Here is a 14,682-nt window from a genome sequence, read left to right as displayed (position 1 = left end):
TGCATATCCAGGTTCAGGAGACTCTGGTCTGTTCCTGATAGGAAAACACATTTATTGAATATCAGATGTTAAGTTTAAGACTCCCTGCATAACACAACTGATAATATATATTATTATGATAAATATGTATATAAGCCTAATTATTAAAAATAAATGACAATTAAAGCTGCATGCAGCGTTGGACGGGCCCTTGCGCCTCTGCACGCGTCGGGGTTACTGGCGGACGCCACTCCTTGCGACTGTGCATTTGCGCGGCACTCAGACACTGCAAATCTTCACCAATGAAAAGGGAACTCTCTGCTGAGTTCAATGATACCTCACACAAGACCCTACGTCGTACAGTTCATTAGCTGTGAAAGGGGGCATGGCTAAATCATGGGGGTGGCCCAAATCATGACCAATGAAAATGGAACACTCTGGTGAGTTCAATGATACTTGACTCACAATACAATGACACAATAGTGTACAAGAAACGGGTCATTAGTTATTAAAGGGGCGTGGCTTAAGGATATAGGGCGGGGCAAATCGTCACCAATGAAAAGAGAACTCTATGGTGAGTTCAACGATACCTCTACCTGAAATGGGTCACCAGTTCTGAAAGGGGGCGTGGCTTAAGAATAGGGGGCGGGCCAAACTGTTACCAATGAATAAGGAAGTCTCTGCTGAGTTCAATGATACCTCACACAAGGGTCTACCTTAAACGGGTCATAAGCTATAAAAAGGGGCGTGGCTACAGCAAAGGGGGTGGGTCAAACCATCTACAATCAAAAACAAACTCTCTGCCAATGATACCTCACACAAGACTACCTTAAATGTTATGTCAGTTATGAAAGGGGGCGTGGCTTAATCATAAGGGGCGGGCCAAATCATCAGCAATGAAGAAGGAACTCTCTGCTGAGTTCAATGACACTTCACACAGGACTCTACCTTAAATGGTTCAAATGTTATAAAAGGGGGCACTTAGACACTGCAAATTGTCACCAATGACAATGGAACTCCCTGCTGAGTTCAATGATACCTCACACAAGACTCTACGTCATACAGTTCATTCGCTGTGAAAGGGGGCGTGGCCAAAGCATAGGGGTCGGGGCAAACCTTTACCAATAAAAAAGGAAGTCTCTGCTGAGTGGGGAGGAAAGATAGATCGCTCCAGCGAATTCAAGCGAGAACAAAGGCTATAGAGTGTCAAGATGGATCACTCCACCTCTATTACCGTTCTACAGAGAAGATTGTTTTGAGATTTGGCATAAATGGGGGCCTTTTTTGAAGAAATGTAAATATTTTGTCCTTTTATATGAGTTATAATGTTCATTATGTTTATTTTTGCACTGCATGACTCCAAATATATAGGAGAACTGTTTTAGAACATTGCTGTGTGTGTGATTTCAATAAAAATGACATTATTATTTGATTATTGGCATAAGTGAATGTCATGAGGGCAAAAGCGTCTGGACTTTTTTTGAAAAATTGTACATATTTAGTCAACTGTATAAGTTATAATATTTATTTCTTCACAGTGTGACTCCTAGTACATATGGGAACTGATTTAGACAGGAGATTGGCTTCACTTTTATTGATCTGTCTGTGATATCAATATATATCTGTGAGATTCATGTTCCGTTTTATTTATTTATTTGTCTTTAAGGTCATACAACCTTTTTTACAATTAAGTGACCTCACTGCAGCACAAATATTCTAATAGCCCAGTTTTTCCTGAAAAAAATGATGTTCATAAATTGACTGTACACAACAGGGTTGATGTTTTACAAGCTTTTTTAGAAAATAAAACCAGACGGAAAATGAACTGTAAAAATGACCTTAGGGCTGGTAGGGTTAAGCACCTCAAAAAGGCAATTAATTTGCCGTAATAATAATAATTCCTTCAGTTTCAATAGGGCCTTCGCTGCTGTCGGCGCTCGGGCCCTAATTATAACTTTTTGAAAGCGTTGTTCTTAATCTTCAACACCCAACATGGAAAACAGTACAGTCAATTATATTTGTTGTTGTTTACTGAGCACCAGGTCCGTTTTCTGAATTTTTATCTGAATTCTCTGAGTTTTTATCATGCGTAGTCCTTCAATCAGACAAAGTACTTATTGTAGGTGATTTTAATATCCATGTGGACGTTGACAGCAATAGCCTTAGTACTGCTTTCAATTCACTGCTAGATTCAATTGGCTTTAGTCAGAGGGTGCATGAGGCCACGCACTGTTTTAACCACACCCTCGACCTTGTGCTAGAATATGGCATTAAAATTGATGATTTAATAGTATTTCCACAGAATCCTTTATTATCAGACCATTTTTTAATAACTTTCAAATTCCTACTACCAGACTATACGAAATTAAATAAAAAATTCTACACTAGATGCCTATCTGACAGTGCTACAGCTAAATTTAAGGAAGATATTCCAACAGCATTTAACTCAATGTCACGCCTTAATATAACAGAGGACCCTTATGTTAACTTTAGTCCCTCCCAAATTGATAACTTTGTAGACGCTGCTACTGCCTGCCTACGGACTACTTTAGACTCGGTTGCTCCTATCAAAAAGAAGATGGCGCTGCAAAGGAAACTAGCACCTTTGTATAACTCCCAAACTCGCAAATTAAAACAAATCTCACGAAAACTTGAAAGTAAATGGCGTTCCACCAAACTGGAAGAATCTTGTGTAGATTGGCAAGATAGTCTGAAAAATTATAGGAGGGCCCTCAGAAATGCCAGATCAGACTATTACTCAACACTAATAGAATAAAATAAGAACAACCCAAGGTTTCTTTTCAGCACTGTAGCCAGGCTGACAAAGAGTCATAGCTCTATTGAGCAATCTATTCCTATAGCTCTGAGCAGTGATGACTTCATGACCTTCTTTAATGATAAAATTATAACAATTAGAGATAAAATTCATCACCTTTTGCCCACAGCTTCTAACGGCTCACCATTGGGCACAGGAGGGCTGGAGAAAACGATAAGACCTGATACATACTTAGACTGCTTTTTTCCTATAGACCTTCAACAATTAATGTTAAGGGTCTCTTCAGCTAATCCAACTACCTGTCTCTTAGACCCCATTCCAACGAGGCTATTTAAAGAAGCATTACCCCTGGTTAACACTTCATTACTAGATATGATCAATATGTCTTTATTAACAGGTTATGTAACGCAGTCATTTAAAGTAGCTGTGATAAAACCTATTCTGAAAAAACCCACCCTTGATCCTGAGGTCTTAGCCAACTGTAGACCTATATCTAACCTTCCTTTTCTCTCCAAAATCTTATAGTTAGGGAGTGAGGAGATGCAGCGTATGCCTAGACCGGCGGGGCAGGGTGTATATCTGCAGACACAGCACCCCTGCTTCTCTCTGCTTCTGTTCATAGTCATCAGATCTATAATCAATAATATAGTGAGAGTAGAGGGAGGCAGGCCAGTACAGCCCGATCCGGCAGGGGAGAGTTCAAGCCCGATCCGGCACCTCTCTTTAACCTGCCTCTCTTAATTATGCTGTTATAATTCTAGACTGAAGTTCCTTCCTTCCTATGACACAATGAGCTGCTCTCTCTTCTCTCTTTTCACTTGTTTCCTTTTGTGTGCATCCTTGTCCCAGAAATGCTTGTTACTAACCTAGCTATGGGGAGTTTACTCCCCGGAGTCCTTATGTTTCTTCTTCACCCAGAATATCGCCTTGGATTAGGGTGGCACCAAGACCTGGGTCTTGGGTGCAGTTGTCGCTGTAGACCTGCTACACCCTGCTACGCTCTGCGATTCCCTGCAGTGTCCGGCTGCGTCCTGCCGCGTCCTGCCGCATCCTGCCGCGTCCACCCATGCTCTGCTGTGCCACACTACACCCCGTAACACCCTGCTGTGCCCTACTATGACATGAACTACTACGACTACCATTGTAGTCACTGTTCCATTATCTTTATTAGGACTATTATTGCCACTGTTCATCACACCCCCAACTGGCACCGTCAGACCCCGCCTACCAAGAGTCTGGGTCTGTCTGAGGTTTTTTCCTAAAAGGGAGTTTTTCCTCGCAACTGTCGCAATAGCTACTGCTAATGCTTGCTCTTGAGGGAATTACTGTAATTGTTGGGGCTTTGTAAATTACAGAGTGTGGTCTAGACCTACTCTATCTGTAAAGTGTCTCGCGTAACTCTTGTTATGATTTGATACTATAAATAAAATTGAATTGAATTGAATTGTTGATTGTGGGAAATTTAAAGCAGATATGACAATGTACACTGTAGTTACAGGCACTTTCTCGTTCATCGCTAAATGCCGCCACGCCACGCCCACACCGTTTGATGAAAAGTTTTTCTTTTAATAACTTTTCATCTTTAAGGTGTTGAGATGGTACAGACCACATTTGAAGTACATTGGATGAAATCTCTAGGAGGAAGTATAGCACCTTGACTTTTAGGCCTACTTCCTGTTGCACAAAATGGCCACCCCGCCACGGCCATGCCCTATGATGAAAAGTTTTTCTTTTGATAACTTTTCATCTGTAACGTTTTAAGATGGCACAGACCAAATTTGAAGTTGATCGGATGAAATCAACGTGTTTCTGTCAGAAAGTCATTATTAGGGTCCGAGTGCCGACAGCGACGAGGGCCCTATTAAAACTGAAGGAATAATTATTAGATCCCGAGCACCAAATTTGGCAGTCGCATCAAGTCTGGTGAAAATGTACGTATTTTAGGGGTTTCGGGAATAGTCGCACAAAAATGGCTCGCTAGCACCCCCTACAAAGTAAAGAAAAATTTAGCCCCTGCAGTGCGTTTAACGCAGACTCACAAAACTTGGTACACATATGAAGCATGTCAAGATGTACAGAAAGCGTCATTGGAGCCATACCCTAAACCCAACAGGAAGTCTGCCATTTTTATTTCAATGTTCGAAATTAGTACGATTTTGGACATTTCCACGTCGTACTTTAACAATCGAATCAAATCCACATTAAGCCCCTCAACAAGGCAATTCATTTGACGGGAAAATAATTCCTTCAATTCCAATAGGGCCGTCGCCGCTGTCGGCGCTCGGGACCTAATAATTATTCCTTCAGTTTTAATAGAGCCCTCACCGCTGTCGGCACTCGGACCCTAATAATGACTTTCTGACAGAAACATGTTGATTAAAATCAATAAAAATATCTTTATAAGATTCTACTTTAATAAGATGCCACTGTTCTTCAGGAGGAGTTCAAATTTTTTGTAATGTTGCTGACTTCATAAAGTAAATGAAACCATTTCACAGCCTCTGCTTTGACCACTCAGTTCCCTAGAGCTGTGGAAATCTGCCAATGAGAGGCTAATAAATAACAAAAGGAGACATAAAAGCAGGAATGTCTGTAGTAATAGTACAGTGTAGTGTAGTAATATCCTACATACTGGTGAATGTGGGGACGTTCTATGAAACTAATAATAAGGTTATTGTATACCGGTGGCCACCTTTTCCAGGTACCAGCAGGGAACGGAGAGCAGCTGTGCGTGATGTTCTGTTAATGTTCATATTACTGTCTATAGTTGCAATTTGACTGTCTGGCAAAAATGCTGTGACCATGTTTGTAAACACAGCGGAGGTCCCTTTGATCTTTGTAATCAGCAAACGTCCATATCACCTGCTATTAGACTGCTCCCATTAAGAGACACTGAGAATGAGCAAAATAAGGCTCAGACAGCTTAAAGGGGTGATAGAATGCAAAACCAATTTTACCTTGTCATAGTTGAAAAACGACAGTTTGGAGGGTAAATAGAACATACATAGAACCTCATAGAACCTCAAAATCCCATAAAAGTTGACGTAAGCATCTCAACTCCTAGTCTTTGTCACGCCCCAACATTTGCATAGGCTACACCACTGACCTGAGGTCAGCTTAGTCTTCTGAATAGCAGGTCACGCAGATCTCCAGAGGTCCGCTATTTAATTACTAAATTCACTTCTGAGACTTTTTTTATGCAACAAATCAACTATGTAGAGGTCAAATATGGGCCGTTTTACGAACATTTATGGCTAATTGCAAATTTTGTCCAACTGTGTGTCGCAGTTCAGCAGGAGCTCAGCAGGCTAACGTGACAGCTGCCGGTGCTGCCTAGCCGCCTGGCGTGTCCTGCTTCATAGACCCGGCTCGCTGTGAGCTAGCTGGATCTCTGTCACGAAGGGAAGTCCGCGGCGCTCCATATCCGCGCAAAGTCACCGATTCTGGGTTACTGGACTACAAAATGCCGAGGCCCTGACGGAGCTACAGGGCCTGCAGCTAGCCGCGATCTTTACCCATAGGATTGCAGGGACACCAGCAGCTAACGAAATTCATAAAATGCATTCAATTGAAATCGGACACAAGCGTTAGCTTTGTAAGACCTTAGGGTAGTTGTTGTATAAGTGGCGTGATGGAATTCAAACTGTAAATATACTATAGTTATGCCGGCAGCCAGCTCCGCGGAGCCCCGAGCCCCCGTTGTCCAGTAACCCAGAAATGGTGACTTTCTCCTGTGTATGGAGCGCAGCTGGCCTGCCGCTGTCTCGTCAGACTGTGTGGACCTCCTGAAATCTGACACGTCTTACCAAATTTGCAATTAGCCATCAATTTTCATGAAATGGCCCATATTTAAGCTTTATATAGTTGATTTCTCGCATAAAAAAGTCTCAGAAGTGAATTTAGTAACGAAACATTGCAGTGTCTGAAATATGAGACCTGCTGTCTCGTCTCCAATGTATCTGTATGTCAACCAATCAGTGCACAGCTCATCTAAATATTCATAAGCATACCATATTTGGATGAAAAGCTCTTGTTATAAATAGGGCCCTATTCACAGGGTAGTTAAAGGCCCATAAAATAGCATTCTGGCAATTTTCAGCCCAACCAATGTTACATACCATATAATCATTCTATCACCCCTTTAAGCTATAGGTGGCATCAGTGAAAGGATCTCATCGTGACCACCACAAGGCCTTTGCAAAGTTATTGGTATATAAATTGTGTAGATGAAAATAAAAATGACTCTGAAATCGCAGTTTCAAAATACTCTTCGTTTGGGTTTTGGCTCAAGAAAGAATGAGGATAAATAACATTATCGTCAATGAGAGATTTACCGACCGTCTTGTCACTCTGAGGCAGGTAATTCAAAAACTAAAAACCCTATAGCTTACATGAGCACAATAGCTGAAAGTAGACAAGAATACCTACGTTTTCATAAATTAAATGGTGTATGACAAGTACAAATTGTGGGTGTGAGAGCAAGTTATAAAGAAGAGACTAAGATTACTTTCTCAAGGCTCCGTGCTCTAGTGATGACATCACCCACTATAAGTCATGCAATACACAGCCATTATAAATGCAAAAAATAGATAATATAAATAATAATAAATAGATCTTGAATAGCTGAATTTTCAATGAATGGTTTAAAGTTTGAATTAGAGGTCGACCGATATGGTTTTTCTCTGGCCGATGCTGATGCCGATGCCGATGCCGATCTTTAGAAATGAGGGTCAGCCGATGGCCGATTAATGCTGCCAATTTATTTTGGCCGATATTTGGCCGGTATGTGCTTGTTTTTAAACCTCTATTTGAAAGATAAAATGTAACACTAATATACACAGAATTTCTCAACAAAAATATTTATTGAACACTTCACCAATCTACACTTGTAGCCTATACTTAAATTAAAAATGTATAATGTAAAAACATACTGTAGCCTATATTGTATAAATAATGTATGAAAAATATAGGCCTATTAAATAAACGAAACAGGTAAGAAGAAAATAAACTTTGTCAAATAAACCTTTCAATGAAAAAATAAAGTTTAGTGCACTTAGCAGCATTTATTAAACTTCTGAGAATACAAATCTGCTTCACAGAAAGTGACATATTATTAATCTCAACACTATTTCCTCCTAACTCCTGTTGAATCACATAAGGCTAGGGCTCTCTAAAGTCAGTTCTTGTTCCCCTTGTTTGTTAGATCATTGTTCATTTGTTGAAGTGTTTTATCTGTGTTTTGGGGATCCTACTGTTACATGTCCTGTTGTTCTCATTAGGATCTTATCTGAGCAGATCTCTGTCATTCAAACAACTCTTGGTTGTAATTTAAAACTCGTCCAGCCAATTTAATAAAATTGAGGGTTTTATTCGTGCTCGAGTCCATAGATGCAGTTAACGGATACAGGCACGGAGAACTGAAGGCTCTGTTAGCAACGATTAGCTCCGTTAGCGGTTAGCTCCAGTTAGCTCCGTTATAGGAGTGGATGAGACTGCCACGGACAGGGGTAACAACCAGACTCTGATAAATGATATTCGGGAGCTTCCACAGCGATGTGGCCGCGGTATTTTTGTACGGTTTTATTAGTACAGTTAATCCCAAGGCAAGAACATCAGCAACATGCTACTGCTAACGGTAGCATCTGAACCTGAAGTGACTGTGCGAGACACACTTCGCAAGAATTCACGAGGGGAGGGGCTGGAGGCAGCTGGTCTGGGCGCGCTGTAAAAAATGTCGCCTATTCATGTTTTTAACACTAGGCTGCCCGCAGATGCGCCTGCTTATTAATCGGCTTGATATACTGGGATATTGGCCGATGCTGATTATGTAAAAAAATGCCAAAAATCGGCCGATTAATCGGTTGACCTCTACTTTGAATCACGCCTGTAGGTAAAAGAATGTATGAGGAGATACATTTTAAAGCAGAAGAGGATTTGAAGCCTGCTCTCAATGACTTGAATGTAAAAAAAATAATAAAGCGCAATATTTAAAAAAGTATAAATAGCAGAAAAAAGTTGAAGACATCCCATCATGTCCTCAAAGAGCTGAACATTGTGATATTTGAATGTTTGTTGTAGCTGAACGTATGCAGAAGTTAGAGAAAACCAAAAAATGTACGGAAGTATAACAATAACAAGAAGTCAAGACAACAAGAAAAACAATACTGTGAATGCTGTTGAATCAGCATCCACACAGTTATTAACAACTGAAAGCTAATAACACTTACTGTTTGTCAGAAACACGTTTAAAATTAATCCCATCCTCCTTTGACCAGTCGCTCTCAAAGGACACACAGCTGGATGCATATCCAGGTTCAGGAGAATCTGGTCTGGTCCTGATCGAAAAACACATTTATTGAAGATCACATGTTCAGTTAAAGACTCCATGCATAACATAACTGAGAAAATATATTATTATGATAAATATGTATATAAGCCTAATTATTAAAAATAAATGCCAATAATGACTTTATGACAGAAACACGATTAAAATCAATTAAAAATATCCTTTATAAGATTCTACTTTAATAAGATGCCAATGCTGTCCATGAGGAGTTGGTTCTCCGAAATGTTCTGTAATGTTGCTGACTTCATAAAGTAAATGAAACCATTTCACAGCCGCTGCTTTGACCAATCAGCTCCCTAGTTCACTCAGAGCTGTGGAGATCTGCCAATGAGAGACTAATAAGTAACAAAAGGAGACATAAAAGCAGGAATATCTGTAGTAATAGTACAGTGTAGTGTAGTATTATCCTACATACTGGTGAATGTGGGGACGTTTTATGAAACTAATAAGGTTATTGTATACCGGTGGCCACTTTTGTCAGGTACCAGCGGGGAACAGAGAGCGAGTGTGCGTGATGTTCTGTTAATGTTCATATTACTGTCTGTAGTTGCAATTTGACTGTCTGGCAAAAGTGCTGCATCATGCTTACTAATCAGTGACCATGTTTGTAAACACAGCGGAGATCCCTTTGATATCTGTAATCAGCTAACGTCCATATCACCTGTTGTTAGACTGCTCCCATTAAGAGACACTGAGAACGAGCTGTCAAAAGAAGGCTCAGACAGCTTAAGCTATAGGTGGCATCAGTGAAATTATCTCATCGTGAGCGCCACAAGGCCTTTGCGAACATATTGGTATATAAATTGTAACAAATGACTAAAAATAACAAATGACTCTGAAATCGCAGTTTCAAAATACTCTTCGTTTGGGTTTTGGCTCAAGAGAGAATTAGGATAAAAAACATTATGGTCAATGAGAGATTTACAGACCGTCTTGTCGCTCTGAGGCAGATAATTCAAAAACAGCAAACCCCATAGCTTACATGAGCACAGTAGCTGAAAGTAGACAAGAATATCTACGTTTTCATGTATGAATGGTGTATGACAAGTGAAAATTGTGGGTGTGAGAGCAAGTTATAGAGAAGAGACTAAGATTACTTTCTCAAGGCTCCGTGCTCTAGCGATGACATCACCCACTGTAAGTCACGCAATACACAGCCATTATAAATGCAAAAAATGCCTGAAATGAACACTAAACTTAAACAGTGATTTCACAAAAACTGTAAAATATATCAAAACATACAAAATATACACTGAATATATCCTGAATAGCTGATTTTCCATTAATGGTTTAAAGTTTGAATCACGTCTGTAGGTGAAAGAATGTAGGAGGAGATACATTTTAAAGCAGAAGACGATTTGAAGGATTCGAAGCCTGCTCTCAATGACTTGAATGTAAAAAAAAGCTTAATATTTAAAACAGTATAAATAGCAGAAAAAAGTTGAAGAGGTCGCATCATGTCCTCAAACAGCAGAACATTTTGATAAAAAACGTACGGAAGAAGAAGAAAAAAAAAAAAAAAGAATGAAAATACTGTGAATGCTGTTGAATCAGCATTCACAATTATTAACAACAGAATGCTAATAACACTTACTTTTTGTCAGAAACACGTTTAAAATTAATCCCATCCTCCTTTGACCAGTCACTCTCAAAGGACACACAGCTGGATGCATATCCAGATTCAGGAGACTCTGGTCTGATCCTGATAGAAAAACACATTTATTGAAGATCACATGTTCAGTTAAAGACTCCTTGCATAACATAATTTTGAAAATAGGTAATTGAGATAAATATGTATATAAGCCTAATTATTAAAAATAAATGCCAATAATGACTTTCTGACAGAAACACGTTGACTAAAATCAATACAAATATCCTTTATAAGATTCTACTTTAATAAGATGCCAATGCTGTCCAGGAGGAGTTGGTTCTCTCAAATGTTTTGTAATGTTGCTGACTTCATAAAGTAAATGAAACCATTTCACAGCCGCTGCTTTGACTAATCAGCTCCCTAGTTCACTCAGAGCTGTAGAGATCTGCCAATGAGAGGCTAATAAATAACTAAAGGAGACATACAAGCAGGAATGTCTGTAGTAATAGTACAGTGTAGTGTAGTAATATCCTACATACTGGTGAATTAGGAGACGTTTTATGAAACTAAAAGGTTATAATATACCGATGGCCACCTTTTCCAGGTACTAGCAGGGAACAGAGAGCCGGGGGGGTCTGACCGATCACTCAGATCAGGTTTTAATACCAGGCTAAAACAGGGCCATAGATATCCCAGAGTTCACCTGGACGACAGGCTACAGTGGGCTGGAAACACAGAGACCCTCTACAAGAAGACCACACACCCAATGAGACAACACTACTTCTAGTTTGTTGGAGGTTTCAGAACAACTCACCTCAGTCTTCTTTCGATTTCAATTCTCCTCAACTGCATTTGAATTCGCTCCCTCACAATTTTCTTCATTTTAATCTCTCTTACAGGTCACCTTATTTTTTTTAAGTAGTGGTGTCTCCATGGACCGGTCACTCTTCATGGACACACAGCTGGGTTCAGGTTCAGGTTCAGCAGGGTCTTAAAGAGAGGAAGACCACTTTTTAATCTCCAGAAACAGACGCTGCTGGAGAAACTAGAAGCTATCAAGCAGAAAATAAAGTCTGAAGCGCTTCACTGAATGATTTCTGCTCTCTGCTCATCCTGCTCTGTCATTCATTATCTTTCTGGGAGAACAGGAACATTGTAAAGACTCCAGGACTAAAGTCACCTTTCTGTCCTCTAATGGAGACAAGACTCCATTATGACAATCAATCTCACCTTTCTGTCCTGTGTATCAAATGTAAAAACAGGATTTAAAGTGGAGCTTTAGCATGAGTCTTTGAGGAGAAACTCTGTTTTACAGACCTGTCCATTAAATCAACTATCCATTAGTCCATCAAATCGTTTGATAGTTAGTCAACCAAGAATTTCTTTAATTAAAAGAGAGCAGATTTGGGCTCAGGTCCCTGATGTAAAAGCATTCTTACTGCATTATATTCTATATATTTACATTTTTAAGTGTTACCTGCCTCCTGAGTTTTGTGTTCTCCTTCAAATAAATACGGACGTTTATAGTAGCCTAAATGCAGTAATTTATGTTTTGCTAATTGGTATACAACAATTTCCTTTACCATTCTCACCTTCTCTCTCTGGCTCTCTGGATCATTTTTTTGGAAGTGGATTTTGCACTGTTGTATTTTTTCTTGTGTAAAAGTAAATAGTTAAACTTTTACTGTGTGGTCCTGGGGATTTTTTAATGTGGATTAAGACGAGGAAATTTAGAAGAGCGTCGAACTAAGGCTTCATTCTATGGAAACCTACAACATTTTGACAACAAAACAACAACTTCAATTTGTGCATACTAATATATCTGAATGCAGGAATTTAGACGTCAGAAGTTTTTTTTTTGCCAATGTCGCACCAAATGATTGCTGAGAGTGTAGTCTACACCTACTCTATTTGAATATGATGTGTACATATCTCTGTCACTCTCTCTGTCTCTTGGCGCGTTCATGCCACCTCGGAATGACAGGGACCGCCCCCGTGATTACGTTGTTTTTCCGACTACCAGTGTTCACATGGTTAGGATGGTCGGGATGCGTGTTCTTCTTCTTCTGTTATATTGGCGTTTGGCATAACAACTTGTTGGCCGTAGCCTTGAGCATCAGGTGTGTGAAAACATGGTGAAAACATAGAGGCCACAATAATTTGCTGCTGTTTTCTTATGCGAGCATACAAACAGCACATCGTCAGGTGTTTGTGTTATCTGCAGGACAACGAACAGGAAAGGACACGGATAATGTGTTGTTTTTTTTTTATACATAGGCCTATCTATGAATAATTTGAAACATGTTATGTCTGTGTATGTTTCTCAGCAGAGGCGTTTGTCCACAATAAACAGTTTATTGTCATTGAAATATGTTCAGTGAACCAAAGTCGCCTACATCAAACGTCAGTTGTCAACAACGCGTCACCAACTGGGAAACTCGGTTAGCAAAATCTAGCCCGAGTTTCCCACCTCTGATTCCGACAGGAAGGGATGTGAATGATGACGTTTTCACTCGGAAAAACGTTTTTCCGATGTCCATGAACGCACGGATAGTCTCTCTCTCTCTCTCTCTCTCTCTCTCTCTCTCTCTCTCTCTCTCTCTCTGTCTCTCTCTCTCTGTCTCTCTCTCTCTCTGTGTCTTCCTGGGCTAAAATATACAATATAATAATATATAATTACCTAAGTAACTTATTAACTCCCATTGCTCACTGTAAGTGACGATTGCATTTTATTGGACATTTCTGTTGTATAATGACAATAAAGCTGAACTTTGAACCTTGAACCCTGACCCTTGTAGCAGAACCATTAGAGTTGTGTTGTGTCTCTCTTTACTCTGATGGAGACGACGGTTTGTTTTCTGACAGCTGGAGAAAGGAAATAAAGCTCAGCTGTTTGATTCCAGTAAATCACCAACATGTAGATTTATCTTCAACACAAGAGTCGTCCAAACTTTCTCAGGGAATAAGAAGAGAAGTAGAAACATTATATTTAACATTACAGAGCCAGAAACTAACCCTGAAGAGACCAAAGACTAACGTCTTGTTAAAGTACCAAACAGATACTTACAGTTTCTTCAAACAGTCCAAAGAGGTGATGAAGAAGAGGGTAACTCTCCACCTGGAGAGAAATCTCTGACACAGGTGAGCTGTTCCCTGGAATGAGTCCCAGCTCCACCTGTCAGGAAGCAGGCAGGAAGGGCTGCAACAGGAGCAGATTTTCACAATAAAATGACTGCTGTTGATGCTCCGTTACTGACTGAAAGATGTAATGACTGTAGACACTGACTACTCATTACACAAGCTGAACATGTTTCCTAAAATATGAAATCCATCCCCCCTCTGTCTTCTTTCCTCACTGATACCAACAGTGAAGTCTTCAACACAAACATATTAATGTGGGAGGGAATCAAACCTCCAACAGACTCAATGAGACAGCTTTTCTGTCACATTGATGACAGGTTACTGCAGTAAAAGTACTAATAGCACAGTGATGACATGTTACTGCAGTAAAAGTAGTAATAGCACAGTGTGAAGTTCCAGCAGCTGGCTGAGCAGATAACTAACATGGAGAGAAAACAGACAGACTCTCTGATCCCTGAACTCAACACAATATGAAAATGAAAAAGTGAAAGACTTACGTACTGGACTGCTCTGATTGGAGGGTTTCTCACACTGCAGCTCGACCTGGAAGACCTCTGGGACACCCTTAGTGTGTCTCAAATCGCGCACTTCCCTTCGTACACTATGTACTTACTTGCATAGTGCGTAAAATTTGACGGGGGAGTGTTGTCTCAAATCGCGCACTGTCTTATGTACTTACCGGAAGTGACGATCAAAACATCGCAGTCCTCCTCTTTCTTCTTCTGTGAAAATGAGAATTGTACCCAGGGTAGAGCATTCCCGCCACCTATTGTCGCCCGCGAAAATTACATTTTCTGCTTTGTTCTTCAAAATGAATGCGATTGTTTTTATTGTTGCTTGTATTTGCCC

General features: G+C 40.0%; 1 long non-coding RNA gene across 1 annotated transcript; it reads right to left on the bottom strand.

Moving 5' to 3' along the window:
* Nucleotides 1-2: 2 nt before the first annotated feature.
* LOC116052974 lies at nt 3-10,817 on the bottom strand. Its single transcript, XR_004105715.2, has 3 exons — nt 10,696-10,817; nt 8,983-9,090; nt 3-34 (listed from the first exon to the last, which is right to left on the bottom strand). It is a non-coding gene; the product is annotated as an uncharacterized LOC116052974 (long non-coding RNA).
* Between the last annotated feature and the right edge of the window lie 3,865 nt (nt 10,818-14,682).

This window comes from Sander lucioperca, chromosome 6, assembly GCF_008315115.2.
Source record: "Sander lucioperca isolate FBNREF2018 chromosome 6, SLUC_FBN_1.2, whole genome shotgun sequence".
Classification (NCBI taxonomy): domain Eukaryota; kingdom Metazoa; phylum Chordata; class Actinopteri; order Perciformes; family Percidae; genus Sander; species Sander lucioperca.
Note: the sequence above shows the minus strand (reverse complement) of the source record. Positions and strands in the feature narration are given on the sequence as shown.